The 22,530-nt window shown below is 46.3% G+C and overlaps 1 protein-coding gene across 2 annotated transcripts in view; it reads right to left on the bottom strand.

Annotated features, from left to right (window-relative positions):
* The window catches only part of PLXNA4 (plexin A4), a 608,317-nt gene that overhangs the window by 464,794 nt on the left and 120,993 nt on the right, over positions 1-22,530 (bottom strand). The window contains exon 2 of one of the 2 annotated variants that reach the window (XM_060305299.1): positions 19,693-19,786. The exons of the other annotated variant lie outside the window; for it this stretch is intronic. The gene's annotated coding sequence lies outside the window, so the exon portion shown is untranslated. The remainder of the gene's footprint in view (positions 1-19,692; positions 19,787-22,530) is intronic. 2 annotated transcript variants of the gene reach the window in all.

Raw genomic sequence — 22,530 nt, 5'->3', positions numbered from 1 at the left:
CGAGTGGCATTAGTGACGCTCACAGAGCATGGGTCTGACGTCCCAGCTCGGACCTGGGTCCAAAAAACAAATAACTCCATATAATGGTAATCTGTCCTCTTTGGGGTCTCATGATGTGTCCTGATTCATTCTAAGATTAAAATGAATTTAGCGACACCTCTCTAAGGAACCCGTGACATCCAGAGCTTATTTTTGTAAGTAACAGAAGTGGATTCTGCTTCTCTTACACAAACAGGGGGCTTACAGGAAGAATATCAGGGACTCATAGGAGTGGGACACCAGGGGCTCCTGGAGGATGACCAGGAAGAGGCCCGGCGAGGCCAGCCTACAGGAACAGGCTAGTTGGAGTGTTGCTGCGGCCTCTGCGTCATGGCATCACTTACTCAGGGGACAAGGCCCAGGAGAATGGGTCTGACGGGCTGAGTCTAAGGCGTGTGTCTATCTGGCTACCTGGAGATAGAAGGAGGGTCCGCCCTTTCAGATCGGAGAATGGGATACACATACTATCTTCCAAGGAAGTACCACACAATAGGAAACTCTCCAAGGGGGAGATCAGGTGCTCATGAAAAGAGGTGGAATGATGGGCACCCCCAAACTGGCAAGTGACTCCTTTACTAGGGCTGAGAAAAACATGCTTGGGACCCCTTGTTTAGTCTGACGTCAAGTAGGAGACAGCTTGCAGTAATGAAAAGAGCTCTTAAGGATGAATTAGAGTCCCAGACCTAGGCTTGGGTGCTAAGACAGATCTGTTTGAGCTGAGGCAAGTCCACTTCCCTCTAGCTCACTCTTATGGGTTGAATTATGCCCCTGCCAAAATACGTAAGTTAAAATCCTAACCACCCGTACCTCAGAATTGATCTTAATTGAAAATACGGTCATTGCAGGTGTAATTCATTAAAATGAGATCACACTGGAGTAGAGTGGGCCCCTAATGCATAATAATTTATACAAAGGCGAAATTTGGACACAGACACATGGGGAAAATGCCATGCTCTCCATAACTGGAGTTATGTTGCCACAAGCCAAGGAACTACTAGAAGCTAAGAGAGAAGCCTGGAATAGATCTTTCTCTAGTGCCTTCAGAGGGAGCCTGGCCCTGCCGACACCTTGATCTCAGACTTCTAGCCTCCAGAACTGTGAGACAATGAATCTCTGTTAAGCCACACAGTTTGTGGTACTTTGTTACAGCAGCCCTAGGAAGCTAATGCACTCAGCTTCTGTAAGGGGAGTGGGTTGGATCTGGTTTGTGACTTTCAAACTGAGTCTTGACTTGAGTTTGAACTTCCTCAGAGTCCTAGGAGTTCTTGGCAGCATCCTTTGAAAACTAAGAGGCCAGGTGATCTCCAAACCCCCTCCAGCGCTCTCTAAATTAAAGCCCTTTTAAGTTTGGACAAAGCAGTGTTCAAATTTTTGGAAAGGATGTTCCAGGGGCATTTTTTTTCTCTAGCTGTGTGGATAAGCTAGTGCCTTAATTGGCCCCATGCCAGTCTCCATTCCACACACACCCGCCCTGCTTTATCAGCCACTGAGCCCTAGGAAAATGAGGCGACTTCATCCAGTTTGCAGATTTCTTGGTCTAGTCCAGTGACATGTCCACTCAGACACATACATCTTTGCTGGGCTTGGATCCTGGAGACTCCGTCCCATTCTAGACCCTGATCCAGCCAGTCGGAAGGTTCTGTGACCTACCACTCCCTCTTCTCCCTACGTCAATCCCCAGTATCCAGAGGCCATGTCCCACGCCTCATAGAACAATATATAACCCTTTGAGATGTATATGATGTCTTTGTTTCTATCTTTAAACAGAGGAAGAAAGATCATGATGTCACAAATATTTGGGGGTACCAGGCACCATGCCAGACCTGATCGCACACACGTTAGAAGGCTCTACGTGACGTCATGATGCTGTGGGGACTGACCGACTATCTGTCTCCCAGGCTAGACTGAAACCTCCATGCAAATGGGAGCCACTGTGCCACTTGGGTTTGAATCCTCAGATCCAGTAGACAAACCGTTAAGTGCCACAGTTGAAGATCCAAAGAGCTACCTCCTTCCTGAAGCCTATGGTATTTTAAAACCTGGAAAAACGGGGTGCATTCACAACATCCAGACTCCACGTCACAGCAGAGAGGAAGACTTGCCCAGCTCCGCTCGCCCGACCTGACTCTGCTCCTGCATCAGTAGATCTGTGACTCCCACGCAGAGGGAGATCTCCAAGAGACAAAGAAACAGAGGCTGCCGTTCTTTCTTCCTGCAAGTTTTGTTACAAAATTGTTTCATACATACATGAACAGTTTAAAAATTACTGAAGTGAACACACAGATACCCTCCACTCTCTGCCCAACAGTCATTATCCCTCAGGCACATTCGTAGGCATCGTGAAATGTCACTTCTAGATACTTCAGCGTATCTCTCTTGGGAATAAAACATTATCTTACTTAACTGCCATACCATTATCACACATAATAAAATTAATAATAATTCCATGATATTATCAAATATCAAGTCTACATTCAATTTTTTCCATCACCCTAAGGAACGTCTTTCAGTTTTGCTGGTTTCTAATCAGGATCCAATCAAAGTTCACACGCTGCATTTGCCTGTTGTGTCTTTTGAGTCTCCTTTAATTCAGCAGAGTCCTCTAATTCCTTCCTTTCATGACACTGACTTTTTGAGGATCCTGGGCTCAAAAATGAAATGTTTTCCGTTCTCACACTGTCTGTTTCCTCCTGGTGTTGTGTGACTTGTCCCTCTATCCCCTAGAGGCGGCCGCCATCTTGACCTACCAAAAACTCTGATTGTGAATTTAAGCTAAGATGGAAACAAGGCTGGATGGTCCTGTTCTACAGTCCCCTGATCTCTCTTTCCACCAAGGGCAGGCTCCACACCAGCATCTCCACCATGGCACTGCCACTCAGTCCTGCCAAGCCACTGCTCCAGGACCACTGCACAGCAGTGCTCTCCCTTCTCCACACCCTATTGCCTCGGAGGTCCCTGGACACAGCTGGAAACAAACAAGCAGTGCCACAAAAGATTACAAAGATTTAAAGGTTTCTCGGTGATTTATGTCTCTTTAATTAAGGGCTTTTAAGCTTTTTAATTAAAAAGTTACAGAAGTTGTCTTTACTTCTGAAAAAAAAAAAAAAAAAAACGTGTTCATGGTTGACTGCCTGCCTGAATTAAACAGCATCAGATCCCCAGGCTGGCTCCATGCTAGACCCCTAGAGCTCATTTTCAGGGTAGGGGGAAGGAGGTCAGTGAGAAATACCATTAAGAAGAGAGGCTGTGACAACTTTCATTACTTTTTGATGATCATGCAACAATTTTCCATGATAAATCATCCTATTGCATCTGCAAATTTAGAGGCAGAATCTAAATGCCAAAAAAAAAAAAAAAAAAAAAAGCACTGGGACCTGGTTTAAAGGGATTTACTTCGTAGTTGAGGAAGCAGAGTCAGAGTTGATGTTTTATTACTAATTGTTTGATAGGTTCTCAGGTCACACTAATTATGTGTGGTATATGATTGTGCAGAGTTTTAATCTGGGCTCCATGGAGAGTCTGGAGCCAACATAAGAATCCGCTTCTGAAGCTAGATGCAACCCTAGACTGGCAGACTGCCTGAGTCATTTGCACAGTTCTGTGGGCTCAGCTCAGGTATCAAGACACCTTCTTCTATTCCTTATACAGGATTATCACCCCTTGCCTTTGCGTTCCCATTGGATTTATTTTTAACATTCACTTTTAATTTTTCCTCCATTATTCTTTGAATTACATTATTTATGCCATGCCTGTCTCTTCCTCTGGTGTGCCATTGAGCTGCTACAATCTCACCTCCCCAGCTCCCACCCAGGTAGAAGTTACAACACCATGGTTTGTATCCCCACTCTACCATGAGCAGAATTGTTCCAAAATATCTTAATCACTTTATTCCACTTTTCAAATGAAATATGTCTATCTCCTTCTACTCAACTGTAAGCCCTAATGACCATAATTTGATCATCTTTTTTCTTTTCTATTCTACTAGATCTTAGGTCAGAGAATTGAATCAACCATACTCCTAGCTCATGACACATTCATTCCTGTATGGCCTCTCTCCATTCATTCATTCATTCTTGTACTTACGTATTCTCTTAATTCCCCTTTCCCAATGCTGTTACCTTGATCATTGACTACCATTCTAGTGAAGTTAATGAAGTTCTTTTGTTTTTATGCATTCTTATAAAATTTGTATATTTTTATGTACATGGAATTTTTATTTACATAAATATGTAATGTCATAGGCTTCATGTTGTTTTCTAGAATAATATACATATATATATTCATCTGTGTGGTAGACATTCACTGTTCTTTGTAAGTTTGATGGGATGAAACTTTAAAACTATCTGAGCCTGGATTTTGAGGGGATAAGAGGTCTTTGGTTATCATTCCAATTTTTTTAATACTTATGTTCTAAGTAGGTTCTCTAATTTTTTTCTTGTACCAATTTTGGCATTTATAGCTCCTAAAAATGTATCCATTACATTATTACATCTATTCATAATTTGCTTATTATTCTAATCTCTGCTTTGTCTGTAGTTATTTGTCTTTTCATTCCACATTTTATTTGTTTGTATTTTCTCTCTTTTGTCTTGATCAGTCTTTTCAGAGGTCTAACTATTGAACTAATGATGTCAAAGAATTGGCTTTTGATTTTGTTAATCTTTTCTATTTTTTTGTTCTCAATTTCTAACTTCTTCTTTTATATTTATTATTTCATTTATTCTTGTTTCTTTGGGTTAGTGGCTTACTGCTTTTTTGCTTTACATCTCCAGAGGTGAGCACATACTTAGTACACAGAAGCTTTTTATCAAATGTTTACTGAATAATTGAATGAACTGTAAATACCTTGAGATCAGATAATATGTCTTATCCATCTTCACAGTCCTGAAAGCACCTACGACATCACCTAGCACATGGGAGGCCTCAGTAAGTATTGAGAGAATATCTACTGAGGGAATTGTTAATATAAAGAAATATACTCCTCCCTAAAGGAACCTCTGGAGGTCATCTAACTGAGTTTTCTAATTTAAAAAAAGAAAAGACAACCGTTAGTGACTTTAGTGATCCTCTATTCTCTTCTTCTTTAGTGATAGAACCCCTAATTTTAGCTAAGCACAGAACCATCTGGAATAAAGACCAAGTGATTACATTCTGGCCGATGGGATATAAGTGAAAATGGCGGGTACAACTTGAGGAAGTGTACTTCAAGGGAGGAGATGTATCTTTCTCTTTCCCTGTGCTTTCTGGAACATGGATACAATGGCTGCCGTTCAAGGAGCTATAATGGATCAGGAGGCGACCTTGGGAACAGAAGCCCACAAGACAGAGGAACAAGATAAAGTGTCTGGCCTCCTCATACCAGGAAGCTTCTGTGGCGGCCCCAGATGAATGCTTTTGGACTCCTTTACAAGAGAGAGAACTCCTATCTTGTTTAAGACGCTGTTTGGGGCCTTTTCTTGGGGGAGGGGGGAGGGGGAGTTCTGTCACATGTAGCTGAACGTATTAACTAATTAGAACAGAATTAGATTAGTAACTGATTCAGTGGGTACATGTCAGTCCTTTTCTAAAGCACGTCTCTCCTCACGCAACGAAGACCTCAGAAAGACGGTGATGATAAAATCCCCATTTCCCACCTGGGAAAAGCAATGGGGGAGCTGAGAATTAGACTCACCTCTCATTCTCACTCAGATCTCAATTTTCTGGTGAAATGTACTCTTCTAAACTAAATCAATTAGAAGAGGGCTGGTTCCAAAGGTCCTAATCACAGAAGAATCTAGGGTTTCTCACATGAACTCCCAATAATTTTCTGCCCTAGTGATTCCCTGGGTAAACTCCAGTTAAACCTCCATTTCTCAGACTCTGGTATGATTTTTCTCAGGCTTGACTCCCTGGCTTACTGGGTAATCAGGTTCCCAGTCCCCTTCAGGAAGGTTAAACACAACTAAATCAAAATATGAAAGCCTTGTCCCCTCTACATGGCAAATGACCTTGACTCTCAGAGTGCTGCTCTGTGTGTTTCTCCATGAGTTGTGGTTTGGGGTGCACACTCAGCATGGCTTTGCACACTCCAGAGCAAGCTTCATGGGTGACACCTACATGCTCTGTAATCTATAAAATCAAATGGCCATGTCGCCTCTGTCTCACTGCCAACTTCGTTATGTCTATATGGTCTCCTTGTGGTGACGAGGGGATTCTTGGAGGGTTCTCTCTTAAGTGGCATCATTATCAATGGCCACCGTCAACATCAGCCCTGGATCGATCCCAGAATTCTACAGAAAAGAAACAGACGGCTCTAGGTTCAGAGAAGGGGTTATAGCTCCTGGACACCATGGCCTGGGTATGCAGGGCAAAGAATCCAAAGTCTTAGCTGAACTCTGCCCTTGGGGATTGACGGGGAAGAGGGAAGTTCAAAAGACTTAGGATGGCTTCATGCTCTCAAAAGTGAGCTGGATGGAGGGCAGCCTCTGACTCACACATCTCACCAGCAAAGAGGAAAAGAAGACATATTATTTACTAAGAGTGCTCTCTATGTGCCAGGCACTGTAGCAGGTACTTTCACATACATCTCTCACTGAATCTCTTGTTCAGGTAAAAGGCAATATAGTGCAATGGTTAAGCATAATTAGTAGCTATGTGATCTTGCGTGAGTGACTAACTTCTCTGGGATTCAGGCAAAAGGGAGGTAAAGTAGTTCTTACCTCATAAGGTTGATATAATCAAGGTATTTAGAACAGTGCCCATCACATGATAAGCTCTCAATAACAGCTTCTAGGCTATTATTGTTAATCATCACCATGACACTTCGAAATGGGCTTTACTATGCCCCCTAATAAAGTTATGGAACAAAGTTACAGAATATTAGAGTCAGAGACTTAAAATAGCTTTCCCCAATTCAACTGCTAATAAGTGGAGGAACCAGGATTCAAATCCAGGTTCATCTAACTCCAACCTCCTTGCTCTTTGCCCCAGACATTTTCCAGAAAGCCGACCCTTCCCTAGCTGATTGTTCTAGACACAATTTAGCACTCCTCATGAAAAGAGTACTTACCATCTGGGTCACTAATATGGTTAGTAGTTAGGGCACTGACTGTGAGTGGACTATTGTCCTTTGAGGACGTGACCACTTGATCATAACCCTCTCTCCTCTGCCTTCATAATCAGCTGAGATATAGAGTGAAACAGGAGTTAAATAGGAATAAAAATATTGGGGGTTTTCTACTGGCAAAAGTAGAGGACACGGTTTAGACCCAAGACGAAGACAAGTTTCCTACCCTTTCTTCCCAAGCCCCAACCTTGGCGTGCGCACTAGGCAGGGGGGAGGGGGCGTTGAGGAGGCAGAATAGGCAGAGGAGACATGTACCCAGCACCAGGATGGTTATCATGAAAGACAGTGGAAGAGAGTCCAAGAGAGACCAGAGACATGGGAATCAGTCTCTGATACAGATCCTGCCCCATGGGGACACGTGGACAAAAAATGTCAGACTCTCACCATCTCACCTGTCAGTGGCATCTCCCTCCACCCTTGGAGGAGTTGGTGAGAGGTAGATAGAAGCTTCTTCCTGATACTATCAGGGAGTGTTGGTACAATTCTACAAACCAAAAGAAACATGGAGAAAGTAAGAGAATCTCTCCCTTTACCGTAACCCCAAATTCCTGATACAGAAGCCCATCAACCACTTAGAGTCAATCAGTCAAAACTAGAAAAAAAAAATCCCACAACTACCCAGAAAAGAGCTGTTAGCCTTGAAATAAAATTTCATTTTTTTCCTTTCTTTTTATGCCATGTTTTTATTCTTCTCATAGCCAGTTTTCTGGTTTCACTCTTCTTTCAAGTAGTTCCCACACCAATGCAATTGGTACTTTAAATGTCTCAAAGAAACAGCACAGACCACTGGGATCTGTATTCTCTTTCTTGAAAAACCAAAATTCAAATGGACTGCAGTGAGTTAGGTGGAATTAATTCCACCCTGGGAAGAGAGAAGCCAAGCAGTTTCAGTCTCTTGGTTTATAAGGTCACCAGAATCCCTTGTCGGGAATTATTCCTCTGTAAATCACTTCTGCCCAGCTACTCTGCAGCCTTGAGTTGCAGACAATCCAGACAGTGATTGTGTCTGGTCTCTGAGCAGAAGCTTCACTGACCTCCCCTAAGAGGATTCTGGTACCAGCTTTGGCTGCAGGAAGAAGTGGGGGAGCCCAGCCCCAATATACACCAGCTCCGTGACCACCTGCCAGGATTCAACCTTGTAGGTAAACATCTTGGGTAGGGAAGTCCCTGCTGAAAGCATAGCCTCTGCTCCAGGAGAGGCCCCACACCCTAGGGCCCAGCTCCTACAGCATGTAGGAGGGCAGAGCCCACACTAGGACTTGGGAGATGGGGTAGCCAACTGGCATCAAGTTCACTAGACTCCCAGCTGCGAGGCTGGTGTCTGTACGTTTCCCTTGGGTTGGGTTTTGTATTTTTTAGACTATATGACACCACTGAGTTCATCTTTGGCTACCAACTAATTCTGGCCTTGGGCAGATCACTTACCTTTGAGCCTTAGTTTCACACAGATCTAAATTAAAACCCTGCATCCATTACATATTATTGATGACTTTGAGCAAATTACATGATCACTCTGAGCCTCAGTTTCTACACCAGTATCTTGGGAACGTTAATGCATAGTTTGCAAGGTTGTGATGAGGATTTAAAAGATAACACATATAGGGGCTTCCCTGGTGGCGCAGTGGTTGAGAATCTGCCTGCCAATGCAGGGAACACGGGTCCGAGCCCTGGTCTGGGAGGATCCCATACGCCGTGGAGCAACTAGGCCCGTGAGCCACAACTACTGAGCCTGCGCGTCTGGAGCCTGTGCGTCTGGAGCCTGTGCTCCACAACAAGAGAGGCCGCGATAATGAGAGGCCCGCGCACCGTGATGAAGAGTGGCCCGCTTGCCACAACTAGAGAAAGCCCTCGCACAGAAACAAAGATGCAACACAGCAAAAATAAATAAATTAATTAATAAACTCCTACCCCCAACAACAACAACAACAAATACTGTAAAAGATAACACACATAAAGTGCACAGGAGACTATCTGGTTGTATTAGGCTCTGTGTGGGTTACTTGCACAGCTGTGTCCGTCACTGTGCACCGCCCTCTTTGGAGAAATCCCCGTGTGTCTCCAGTCGGCACAGTCCCAGGGACGGGTGTTAGGATACCTCACTCCACTGCCACTCTGTGGTCCAGGGTGGGCACCTAACCCAAGGCAGCTCAATACAAGTCCCTCCCCCCAAATGTGGCATTGGATAGGTACTGAGACAGACAGAAGAATACAAGCACCCACGAGCTCAGGAGCTGATGGGGAGCTGGTGCTCTGCCAGGCAGCCTGGAACAGCCAGAGAAGCTCGTCTTCAAACGGAAACAGAGACGATGGACACATACACAGAGCAGAGAACAAAGACGAAATGCAGGCAACGCTCCATTCCCAGCCTCTAGCTCATCTCTGCCCTTGGGCTCCATGAAACACACACCTCTGCAACCTCATGATAAAATTCTTTTCTTATTAAGTTAGCTTGGCTGGTTTTTGTTACCTGCAATAGAGTCTTAACAATCTGGTAAACAGTTGTTATCCAATAAGCAGTAAATACCAACTTATAGAAAAGGACAGAATTGGCCAAATGATGCCACAGGTTCTCCCCCATGCTCCCACTCTCTGCCTTGAAATAATTATTTACTGGGAGCCCCACCCTATTTATATCTCTTTCTATAACAACTTTGACCCACACTTATCATTATTCAATAACCTGTCCATTTGCTAAGCTGTTTCTCCATACAAGGGCAGGGACCATGACCTGCCTCTGTGTCCGTGTGCAGATGGCCACATCTCTCATCCCTGCCCCCTGAGCATGACCTTGTTCACATCAGACTCTGCCCACTCCCACCTGCACCCTGCCTGGCCATGGCGACTTCCCGGGGCCCAGCCCGTGTGGTCCCGTACTTCCCTCCTGTCCCAGCCTTTGATGGCCCTTCCTTTGTTGACAGCAGCCCAGCCTCAGCACCCAGCGAGAAAGAGGCACTTTTCAAAGGCAAGCTTCCCCGTGCTCACGATAAAAAGAGCTAATGTGAGGTCCTCACACTGAGCAGTCCACAGGAATCATCTCATTTAACTCCCACGACAATCCATGAGATTGGCACTGTTATTATCCACATTTTAATGACAAAGAAGTTGAGGCACAGAGAGGGGGAGTAATTTATTCCAGGTCACACAGTTAGGAAGTGGCAGAGCTAAATTCAAATCTACACTGTGTCCCCAAGGTCTGTGCACTGTACCTCTTAACCGCACTAGACTCGAATTTTCAAGCTAGCCTTTGATTTTTTTTTTTTTTAATGTACTACAGATAATGTTATGTTTGAACGATGGCTGCAGGAATTCAGAGAAGGAATTCAGTGTGGGCTGATACGGTGACAGAATCATCAAAGAGGGTCTGGGGATAAGGCACTACACTTTGACCCTGGAGAATGGGTAGGGGACATGATAGATGGTGGAAAGGTCAAAGGCCCAGAGGTGTGACTGTGTATGGTGGGCTTCTTAGGAAGTAGGCAGGTGACGTTGGTAGATCTGGGTCAATTCTGGTGACACAGGAAGCCAGGCAGAGAGTTAGGATTTGGTTTGGTCATTGTTCATAAGTTGAATTGTAGCCCCCCAAAAAGATATCTCCAAGTCCTAACTCCCAGTACTTGGGAATGTTTGACCTTATTTGGAAATAGGATCTTTTCAGATATACTCAAGTTAAGATGAGGTCATACTTGACTAGGGTGGGCCCTAATCCAATATGACTGGCGTCCTTATAAGAGGAGGGACATTGGAACACAGAGAGACACACAGGAAGAATGCCACGTGAAGACGGAGGCAGGGACTGGAAAGATGCAGCTGCAAAAAGCCAAGGAACACCAGGGACTGCTGGCCACCACCAGACAGTGGGAAGACGCAGGGAGGATCCTCCTCTAAAGCCTTCAGGGGCAGCATGGCCCTGCTCACACCTTCATTTCTGACTTCTGTCCTCCAGAACTGTGAGACAATAAATTTCTGTAGTTTTAAGCCACCTCATTTGTGAAGCTTTGTTATATCAGCCTATGAAATGATAGAAACATATATGTTGATCTCTAGCCCTGGTTCCTGGCACAGAGCTCTTAAAACCCTTGTCATTTCCTAACTTACAGGAATACTGGGAGCATCTTATGTTCTAATGTTTAGTTTTTTGTTCTTTGTTTTTTTGTGGTACGCGGGCCTCTCACTGTTGGGGCCCCTCCCGTTGCCGAGCACAGGCTCCGGACGCGCAGGCTCAGCGGCCATGGCTCACGGGCCCAGCCGCTCCGCGGCATGTGGGATCTTCCCAGACCGGGGCACGAACCCGTGTCCCCTGCATTGGCAGGCGGACTCTCAACCACTGCGCCACCAGGGAAGCCCCTAATGTTTAGTTTTTAACCCCACTTCCTGACACAGAGCTCCTAAATCTGTTGGAATTTCCTAGGTGATAAGAGTGTCTTTTGTTCTAATGAAGGTGGGCTCCTGGGTAGCATGAGGATGTGGGGCTGGTCACCAGAAAGACCAAATCATGATTAGAAGCTTGGAACTTTCAGCCTGACTCCCCATCCCTCAGGAAGGGGAGAGGGGCTGGAGACTGAGTTCATAACCCATGCTGCCTGCATGATGAAGCCTCCATAAGAATCCCAATGGGATGGGGTATAGAGAGCTTTCGGATTGCTGAACACGCAGAGGTGCTGGGGCAATGGCACACCCAAGGAGCGTATAGAAGCTTTGTGTCCCTTCCCCGTACCTCACCCAGCTGCTCATCTGTATCTTTTATTTTGTCCTTTATAATAAACTGGTAGGTGTGTTTCACTGAGCCCTGTGAGCCATTCTAGCAAATTACTGAAGCCCGGGAGGGGGGTCATAGGAACCCCGATTTACAGTGGGTTGGTCAGAAGTATAAGTGACAGCTGGGACTTGCGATTGGCATCTGAAGTGGGGTCACTTGTGGGACTGAGCCCTTAACTTGCAGGATCTGATGCTAACTCCCGGTAGACAGTGTCAGACCTGAACTGAATTGTGGGACACCCAGCCGGTGTCAGAGAATTGCCTGATGTGTGGAAAACCCACACATCTGGTGTCAGAAGTGAACAGTGAGAGTCAAGAAAAATGCACTGAGTTTTTCCCAGACACAGTCCTAGGAAACTAACACAGGCATCATCAGAGAAACCTCCCAGGTCCTTGAACAAGACTTGGGTAACACGAGGAAGCCATGTTTCAGGAAGATCAAGCTTAAACAGTGGAAACTGCTCCAAGGCAGAGAAAGAAAATAGACTTTGAAGTAAAATTAGACCCAGCCCAGTCCTCTCTGGACTTTCTACCTCTACCTGTAGACCAGGAATACATTCCACCCTCTCCTCCCTCTCCTCAACTCCCCACTGTCCTATTGAAGGCTCAGAGCCACTTGGCCATTCTTTCTCTATTAGCTCAGTTTCTTCACCTGTAGGATGAAGATGGCAGTGCTGCTGTGCCACCTCAGATGTCCCTTCTGTTCCCCCTGCCCCGAATACTTCTCCTCGCACTCTTTCCCCATAGCACTCACCACCCCACGGCCAAGGGTATGTTGGTTTGTTGGCTTACTGTCTATGGCTCTCCACTACAAGTTCAGCCCCTGGAGGGCAGCAATGGGTTCTGTCCACTGATACAACCCCGTGGCCGGATTAGCACCCAATACGTGGCAGGGGTTCAATATGGAAACAGGGTGGCATGAAGATTAAATGAGATGATGTACATAGTGCGTCTATTCCATAGGAAAGCCTCAGTGCGTGCCAGTTCTGCTCCTTGTATGTCCCTGAACACTTCTTTCATTTCACAAAGTAATTTCATGTGTAATTCTATAACTGGGAGGACATGTGTTCTATACTTTGGATACCATGAAAGTAACGTTGAAGTGATACCACCTTATAGATCTATGTTTCAGTTTTGCTCAGTTTTCCATTTCTGTAAACTGGGAGATATCCTCAACCTTTTAGATATGTTCCTTGTAAGTTATGTATCTTTGGTGAGCAAAGGAAGTGGCCTGTGGTAAGGAGATCAAATATTACTCACATATCTAATAAGGTCCCTCCTCTCCAAGATGAACACTATCTTCCTTTCCCAGCTGGTTAGAGTGAAGCTCAGAGCCCCCCAGTTACAGCTGGGTTTGCTATAATGTAACATATGCGAAACCACCACAATGTGCAAAATTGCTCGATAAAAACCACAGGGCTTACGGAAAAAATAAGGCGAGAGGCCGAACACTCAAATACTTCATCAAGGACACATGAAAAAAAAAGGAAGAGGAATCTAATAAAAATGGTAGCACAGTTTGACAAGTGTAAAATGGTTAAGAACTCTACAAATACTACAATAATTATGATACTTTACCCCGAAAAAGTTCTGATGTTTGCTTACGGAAATGGGCACCAGAAAGCTTACAGCTTGTGAGTTATTATAACATGAAGTCAACAGAGAGTTGTAACAACAGATGTGGATGGCGTGCCTTCCAAGATGCTAAGATGCGGTGAACTGAGGTGGCCAGTAGATGTTCGGGGCATGTGTGTGCACTCCATACATTCTTATGCTGTCCAGTTCAGCTGTGTGCAGTTTTCTGGATCCGCCTAGTGTTTCTGGCAGGCTGAATGGCACACGGGTAAATGTGAAATTTGTGTCATGCTCAAACTGTTCCCTAAGACATCAACTGCATTGGAACAAATTTGCATTTCCAAAACAAGCATCATAGCAGAACTCACTGTATATCCAAACTCCCATAGGGAGTTAACAATAGGGCCGGACACAATTTATACTAAATTCTCCTGACTTGGCAGGGACACATCTCACTTTTAGCCTGAGGAAAAAAATAGGGAGTCTCTGACACGTGGTAAAACTTTCATTAACCAGAAAGCAACAAGTGGCATGGACGTATATACACTACCAAACGTAAAACAGATAGCTAGTGGGAAGCAGCCGCATAGCACAGGGAGATCAGCTCGGTGCTTTGTGACCACCTAGAGGGGTGGGATAGGGAGGGTGGGAGGGAGGGAGACGCAAGAGGGAAGAGATATGGGGATATATGTGCATGTATAGCTGATTCACTCTGTTACAAAGCAGAAACTAACACACCATTGTAAAGCAATTATACTCCAATAAAGATGTTAAACAAAAAGATAGAAAGCAACTGGAACCCTCATACATTTAGAATTATCTGTCTTCCCAATCGCAAGAAACAAACTGATGTCTGGAAGTTAGCCAAGTAAAATCCAGAATGCGTCCCAGAATGAGATTCACCCAGTCCCTGAGCCTCCCACACTCATGGTTACACGTAATAAAAATTGGCATTTCAGCGCAGGGTTCTGAATACTGATCCTGAGTGTGTTCTGAATCACGAAATCAAGAGTAAACAGTGTGCCGTGCTCAAACAGCTTAAGGAAGGAAAATGGACCGAAGTCTCTGAAAAAGAGTTTAAGAAGGCTAACCAAAACAGGATTTTTTATAATCCTCAGTTAACCAGAAAAGCTGTGCTCCAAGCATGCCAGTTCGCAGAGGTTGACCTGCGCATGCCCACAGGAGACGTGCCCTTCGAGCTTATAAGATGTATCACAGCTTAAAATGCTGGGGATATTGCTCAGGTGGTTCCAGTTGTCTAGGGTGAAGCGGCCTCTCTCCACCTTTCCCTCCTCCACCAAGCCTTCATCTCTTCCTGCTTCACCTGGGAGCTCCCCTACCCAGCCAGCAGCAGCACAGAGCGCAGCAGAGCAGCAGCTGCAAATCTATATTGAGCAGATAAGGAATCAAGGGAAAATGTTATAGATGGAGAGGTGGATAGTTCCAAAGTGTGATAACCAGGCTAGGGGGTTGGAGTTTTATCTTCCTTTCATAGAAGAGCCTTAACGGGACCCCTTGCAAGCTAAGAGAGCAGTGATCACTCTATAATGGAAATGTCCCCTGAGCCTGTGGTTTCTTCCAGCCACGAGGTTCCAATCAGGACACTTTGCTCACATGATTAATTAGGCCTCCTGCGTTTCCCAGGGAAGCTCGGAAGCATTATGTCTGGAAAGGGGAAGGTGAGCAAAATGGCGTCATCACCATCATCATCCCACGGGGTATGACAGGCATCTGTGAGACCCCAGGCCGGGAGCTGTAATAAGCCAGTTTGGCACATGCTCTCCCCCACAGAGGTGTGCAGTACAAGGCAGAGTGAAGAGGTCATTCATTCATTCATTCATCCATTCATTCATTCAGCAGCATTGGGCTTCTATTCCATATTAGCATGAGGGGTACAGTTGGAATGAACAGGAAAATGTCTGCACTCAAGGAACACCCAGTCGAAGGGCAAAGGAGAAAAATAAATGCAAGCATTGTAAGTTAAGTGTCATAGAGAAAGTTGGCCCCAAATTCTAATTACCCAAGAAAACAATAGGGAATCATTCTCAGCCTCCCGTCACTCATCCCCCCACGTCCAACTCAGCACTAAGGCCGCCAGTCTCTCTCCTCCCAGTCCCTCTGCCGCTGCCTTGGCTCTGGCCCTCCAGGCTCCTGCAATAATCCCCAAACTAGCCTCCCTGCCTCCACTCTTGCTCTCACGGTCCACCCTCCCCAGCCCAGGCAAACTCATCTTCCAAAGGCAAACCCGAAGGTGTCACTTACTCCACTGACTAAAGACCCCCCGCCCCCCGCCTTATCTCAGGCCCATGTTCAGGGTGGGATGGGGCCTCACTCAGCAGCTCACATCCAACACCCTGGGGTGGCCTGGCACTTATCACCCTGCAGGGCTCACTGCTCCCCAGGAGAGCCAGGCACAGCCACAGCCCAAAGCCTTGCTCACATGTTGTCCCTTCTGCCCCCTTGGTTACCTGACGAAAGCCCCAGCCTTCCAATGGTCTGGCTCCGTGTCCACATGAGTGTCCTCTCCTGACACCTTCCTCCTCATGCCAGGTAGGATTCATCCCACTTAGATTATAGCATTTTTAAAGGTCTATCATCATTATTTGCTTGAATACTTCTCTTCCCTCCTAGACTCTGAATTCCTTGAGGGCAGGGTCAGTCTCCCCGGTGCCAGGTCAGGGCATGTGGTTTGTGGGTGTGTCTTGGAGTGAGAGGGAATCTACTCTGGTCCAGACACACTTCCTGGTCCCCTCGGCCACTAGCCTTGTGTCCATTGTCATATATAGGTGAAGACTAGCTGGGGGCGGAGTGTGGTTGGAGGCCATCACTAACGGGCTATGACTATAGAAGGCCTACTCTGCACTGCTCATTTTACTTTCATTTACTTAATTGAATTAATAGGTATTATTCTTATTTTATAGGTGAGCAAACAACAGCCTCTCTGGGGTTAAGCTACCCAAGGCCACACTAGCTATGGTAAGTACCAGAGCTGGGATTTGAACCCATGGCTGTCTGACTCCACAGTCTGAGTTCTTTCCATCACTCTGGGCTGCCTCCCACTCACAGTGGAAGTGAGGAACTCGCGGCTGATAGAGGGGCAGCTTGGGTAACACTGCCTCTGCATCCTGTAGCACCAACACTCTGTGAGCACTGGCTTTTATTTACCTTATATGGTGAAAAGAGAGATGCCCATTTTTTTCCCCATTTCTGCAGACTAACAGACGGGTGCTAATTTGGTAAAGTGCAAATTGTCTGGCTTCGGTTCTATCCACCATCTGCCTGCTTGAACTAGTGAAACCCGGGTGACTTGTAATTATGCCCAGTTCTCTTCACAAGGTCCTTCCATCCCTTCAGATGAGCTTATCCTTTTCCTATTTTAAGAAAGAGCTTCACATGGCAGAGCATTTATGGAACACATCCAAGTACCACAGAAGAAAGTGATATTATGAAGCCGAAGCAATCACACAGACAAAACCCTTAGATTAGATGCCAGGGGACCCGGGCCGGCCCTGCTCCTCCCAGGGAATTGCTGGGCACTTGGAGACCAGCCACTGCAACTCTCTGGGCCTCAGTTTCTCCTCCAGGACACGGGTATCTGGAGCCCCCAGGAAGAGGAAGAAGTGCTTTGCTGTTTGTGTGGCAGGCCTGCCCCTGCTGCTGCTACTTCTGGTGCTTCGGGTGGGCGTTTGGAGGGACTGTCCCAACCTTCTCATTCTCATCCTCCAGAAGCAGCTCTTCAATCCCCGCATCAAAGATTCCCCCTGCCTCGCCACCCCCGCTAAAAATAAAAGGCTGCGTTTCATCGTATTCATGCCATGGCTAGGATAGATCCAGCTGCTCGAGGCTCCACTTCCCTGCTCTCTGCAACCGCCTCTCCCAACATCCAGCCCCCACCATGTCTTAAAAACTAAAGTGGGCAGAAATGATGAGGGTCGCAAGCTAAGGGAAGCAGGTTACCCAGCCCAAAGCACACCATTTAAACCCCGGCATCATTCATTCTCCTCCGAAGCAATACTTTCCATGCATTTACCTAAGGCTGTCTTCTCCTGCCACTTTCTCCCTCCCTTTTGGATCTTTTGGGAGATAACCACCCACATGGCAAAGGGGAGGTTTTCCCCTTCAGTGTGATGATACCACCTCTTGGAAGAGCAGAGGTTTGCCACTTGAGAGGCAGGCGAGCAAGGGTACGCATGGCCCATGGGAGCGGTTCCCTGCCCGCCCCACAAGGGCACGAGGCATCTCTGTGCGTCCAGGCACCTCCCTCACCCTCACCTCCTCCTGTTGCTTCTCCCCCCGCCTCAGTCACACGGTCACCTCATCCCCCATCTTGGAGACTGTCAAATGAGCCTTTCTCCGCCAGCAGCCAAGTTCACTTTAAAAAGTCTCTTTGACAAAACGAAGAGGGAAAGTTGGCTGTTTAATTTGGTGGTTTTCTTTAGCAACACTGAAATGTCTAACATCTGAATGTGTGGTGTTTGCGAACTTAAGTACGTCGCCTCTGGACCAGCCATTCCTCAAGGAACATCTGCTCTCCAGAAGATCCAAAGTGAGAAACCACAAAGTTGCATCACTTATCATCTTTCCCTAAAGAAATGAAAGGTGTTTTTCTCCCCCTCAAAGTAACATCTATTTCTCCACCCCACATCAAAACTCCAGCCTTTGGCAAGCATGTCTCAGCACTTCCAAATCCAAACTTTGGCACAGAACTGCAGACTTCAAAAGTGACAACGTAGGGCCGGCCCCATGCCCATCCCTCAGTCCCTGCTCACTCACTACTTCTGAGCATCTCATGTGAGGGATCAGAGGACAAGAAGGGCTACTGCACTGAGCCCACAGGATAACATACACTCAAATGTGGGGAACTCCTTAAACAACCCAGGGTGCCACCCTGGAGGAGGTGGTTTTTCCTGAAGGGAAAAACCTTCCTGGAGGGAGAAACAGCTTGAATAATGGCCACACCTAACTTCATGGGACACTGGGAAATAGTGCCCTTTAGCTGGGTGCATTGTGATCTTGGAAAAAATGGGCTTCTTCTGCTAAGGACAGAGGGAACACTGAATATGAGGTGGCAACTGGCAGCCTCGGCCATAGACTCAGCTGTCCCTCTCTCAAAAGAATATGTCTATCTTGCCTATATTTACATTAGAATATCTCAGCCTCAGCATTCTTGACATTTTGAGCCAGAAACTCTTTGTTATGGGAGGCGTCCTGTGTATTAAAAGATGTTGGCAGCATCCCTGTCCTCTACTCACTAGATGCCAACAGCACCACCGCCACCCTCAGCAGTCATGATAACCAAAAATGTCTCCAAAACATCACTAGATTCCCCAGGGGGACAAACTCACCCCTGGGTGAGAACCACCGAAGTATATCAAAAGGGCATTAAACTCTGTCTTCAACAAAGAGAGAAATAAGGAATATGTGCATCATTCAATGCACCTGACAAGACTAAAGATTATGTTGTTTCAAGCTTAAAAAAAAAGGGAGGGGCATTAAAATGAGATGATAGGCATGACTTCCATACAGAAAGAGTATGAATTTGAACCCTGTTCACCTAGGGGTAACACTATGAGAAGAAATGGAATTAACCTTTATGCTTTGTTGAAAAGCTTGAGAGATTTTAAGAGTCAAGTGCACCCTATGAAGCTCACAGTGCTCTAAAGAGTAAACTCAGAACACAGAGAGGAAACCGACCTACCAGTGATTCCTCTTGCCATCCAGAGCTTGGAACTGTGGAGGTGATGTCCCTTGTCCAGAGCTTGGAACTGTGGAGGTATTGTCCCTTGGCCTCAGGCAGCTCTCTCCTCTGACCCTGAGTCTGCCGCCACCACATTCCCTCTGCCTGGGCTCCCTCCCCATCCTGCTGCTCTGGGCACAGCTGACTCCTCTGCTTAAACGTCATTGCCTTAAACTGACCACAAATCAAAGTCAACCTGCCCTCCCCACTGCCTGGTTCCTCTTCTGAATCCCCCATATCACAGCTCATAAGTGCATTCTTGTTCACTTTTATCACTCTCCCATTAGACTGGAACTTCCATTAAGGCAGGGACCATGTCTCTTTATTCACCTGTGCTTACCAGCACCTGGCGCAGTAAAGTGCCATTAAATATGTGATGACTAAACGAGCGACTGAATGAAGATGGTAACGGAGGTGCCTTAGGGAGTGGGGGAGGGAGTGATGGGGAGAAATGGAACACAGACCAGGACCAAAGCCTCACCTGAGCTCACAATAACCGATCTGTAGCAAGAGTGATTTTCTTTCACAGACTTCGTATTTCCAGTCAGTTACAGGCATTTGTTGAGTGTGTATACCTGGAATAGACAAATAAATGAAGCATGGCCACAAGGACCTACAACAGAATATAGGAGATAAGGCACACAGACTAGTGATTATAATGGAAGTTAAATGTGCCCAAAGTGTATTTTAAAATACAAAAAAGTAAAACTAAAAGAAAGAAAAAGTTCAACAGTTCTGAAGGTAAATAGCTACAGATAGAAGTATCTGTAGACATGGAGCTTCACAGGGCAGCACTGGAGGAAGGTTTTGCAGGATGGGTAGGAGTTGGGTAGTGGAAGATGGAAAAACCTTCCTGGAGGGAGAAACAACTTGAATAAAGGCAGCGAGTGAGAAAGCCCAGGCCTTTCCCGAGACTGTGATTTAGCCCAGCGCTGTCCAGCAGAAATGACATGTGAGTCACATAGGTAATATTAAATTTTCTAGTAACCATATTTAAAAAGTGAAAAGAAACAGGTGACATTAATTTTAATATTATATTTTATCTAACTCAGTATATCCAAAATATTACCGTTCTGAGATATGATCAATATGAATGATTATTGATGAGATATTTCACATTACTTTTTTCCTTAGTAAGTGTCTTTGACATTTACTGCACATCTCAATTTGGACTGGCCGCATTTCAAGTGCTCAGTAGTGATGGGTAGCCAGAGGCCACAGTATCGGACAGGTCTAGTGCACTCAGGTGGGGCAGGCTTGGGCAGACACACCCAGGGAAGATAACAGGATGTGGCAGACAGAGTGTGAAGTTCGAACGGGAATATTTAATACTAGGGTTTTCATAACGTGAGTTACCAAGATAAGCCTGAAAGTGGGAGGTAGAGAAGACTGCGGGAACATGGTCAAAGGCAGAGGTTATAAATGTGAGACCCACAGGGACAGCACCAAGGCGAGACTGGAGGTCACAGGTATGGCCCTGTGACTGTACAGGTATGCAGCCACGACTGTACATAATGACCCGTCTGCCTGGCCACACTTATGGGACAGAGGCAACTGGCCCGACTTGGCTAATAAGAAATTTCCAAGGGAATCTGAGACTAGTTAGTTCATTCTGACCTCTTGAATGGAGGAGATGTAAACACTGGGGAGATGCGGGCAGGTACCTCCCACCACAAGCTGAGCAGCAGAGAAAAGCAAGCTGCAGAGAGAAGAGAGAAGCAGATGTGCAGGGAGAGACTGAGTCAAGCGGCTATGAGAAGGGCGCCTGGGTCCCACTGGCTTTCAGGTTCTAGCTTCAAGACTCTTCTGAGACTCCCCTGAAATCCTGCCCTCAGCGTGTCCCTTACTCCCAAACTAAAATCTCTCTCTTCCTCTCCCTTTCTTCTCCTGTAGAATGCTGGTTTCTGTTCCATGCAACTAAAGCTTTAGAAGTCCTGAGAAATACTATTAGTACAGAGTTTTAGAACATGTAATGTTTTGGGGTTTTTTTTTTCCCCTCCTGACCTGGGGAGAAGGCACAGGGGGGAAGTGAAGGGGATCCACGTGGGAGGTGAAATTGCCAGGATCGACAACAGATTGAATGAGAAGTGGGTGTTGGGGAGACGGCTGAGGGTTTGACCTTGGACGATTGGAAAATTGCTGGTGTCCTTCCCACAGGTGGGAGGGGGATGGGAGGGGAAGCAGTTATCCAAGGGGAAGTGATGCAACATTATGCACAGACACCAAGTTCTCAGCCTCCCTGCCCCTGCTGGGCATGTGGAGACATGGGACAGCCTGTGCCCCCGGCTGTGTGAGACTCAGGGGCTGGGGCTGCTCCTGTCCACCGGCAGGCTGCCAGGGATACCCTGATCTCAAAAGTCTCCTGAGGCGTCCGGATTACAGGCTTTCATCTCCTGGTCTGCTGCCAGCTTTGGCTGTAACAGATAGTCATTTCTGCTGTTTACTTTCAGATCTGTCTTCTGATGCTTTCTCTCCACACCTCTCCCACTGGCACCTGCCCCTTATTCCCTGTGCCAATCTCGCCCACCGTGGTCTTTCTTCCTTCTTTTCATGTCCCAGAGCTGGGGTACCCTATTTTAACCAGAGGAAGAAAAACTAACAGATATATAAACACGCACACGTGAGCAAACACACACAGAACACACATGCACACATGTACACACACATGCGCACACATACAAACGCACACACATACATGCATTTATTTTCTCTCTTTCGCTCTCTCTCTGTCTCCATCAGCCAGACTTATCCAGTAACACTTTCCCCCTAGAGTGAACCTCTCAAAGATTTTCAGCCTCTCCAGGGAAAGCGATGGCAGCTAACGTGTGGAGTCCCCTGGAATTTTTTTCCCCGGCTCTCCCGACGTAGGCAGCACTCTCTACCCGACACCAATCACCACCACACACCCAGCGCACCCACCTCAGGCACTGTGCATCCCGCTCGTCATGAATGCACACTGCCTCTCTGCAGTCCTTCTGCAAAGCACTGCGGCTGTTTTTGCATTTGCTGGCTACCGGCAAGAGAGGTGAAAAGGTATTCAATCTAATTCTACCCTGCCTCAGCCTCTGTTCTTTAAGGACCTTTTGGGTATCAATCCTAGAAGCTTCTGAAAAGATAATCATAATTGAACTGTCACAGCCAAGGAAACCGAGTCACTTTGGGGTTAAGGGCTCCAGGCCCCATTTTCCAAGAGCCTCTGGTACTCACAGCCTAAGGGTCTTTGGGTCCTATCTTCTAGTCCAGTAGTCGCCGAATGTTTTCGATTGCTCGCCCATCCATAAAGCATTTCTGAGCACCCACCTCCAGTGTGCGCATAGTT

Source organism: Globicephala melas, chromosome 9 (genome assembly GCF_963455315.2).
Source record: "Globicephala melas chromosome 9, mGloMel1.2, whole genome shotgun sequence".
NCBI lineage: Eukaryota > Metazoa > Chordata > Mammalia > Artiodactyla > Delphinidae > Globicephala > Globicephala melas.
The sequence above is the reverse complement of the archived record's forward strand: the minus strand, read 5'-3'. Positions and strand labels throughout refer to the sequence as shown.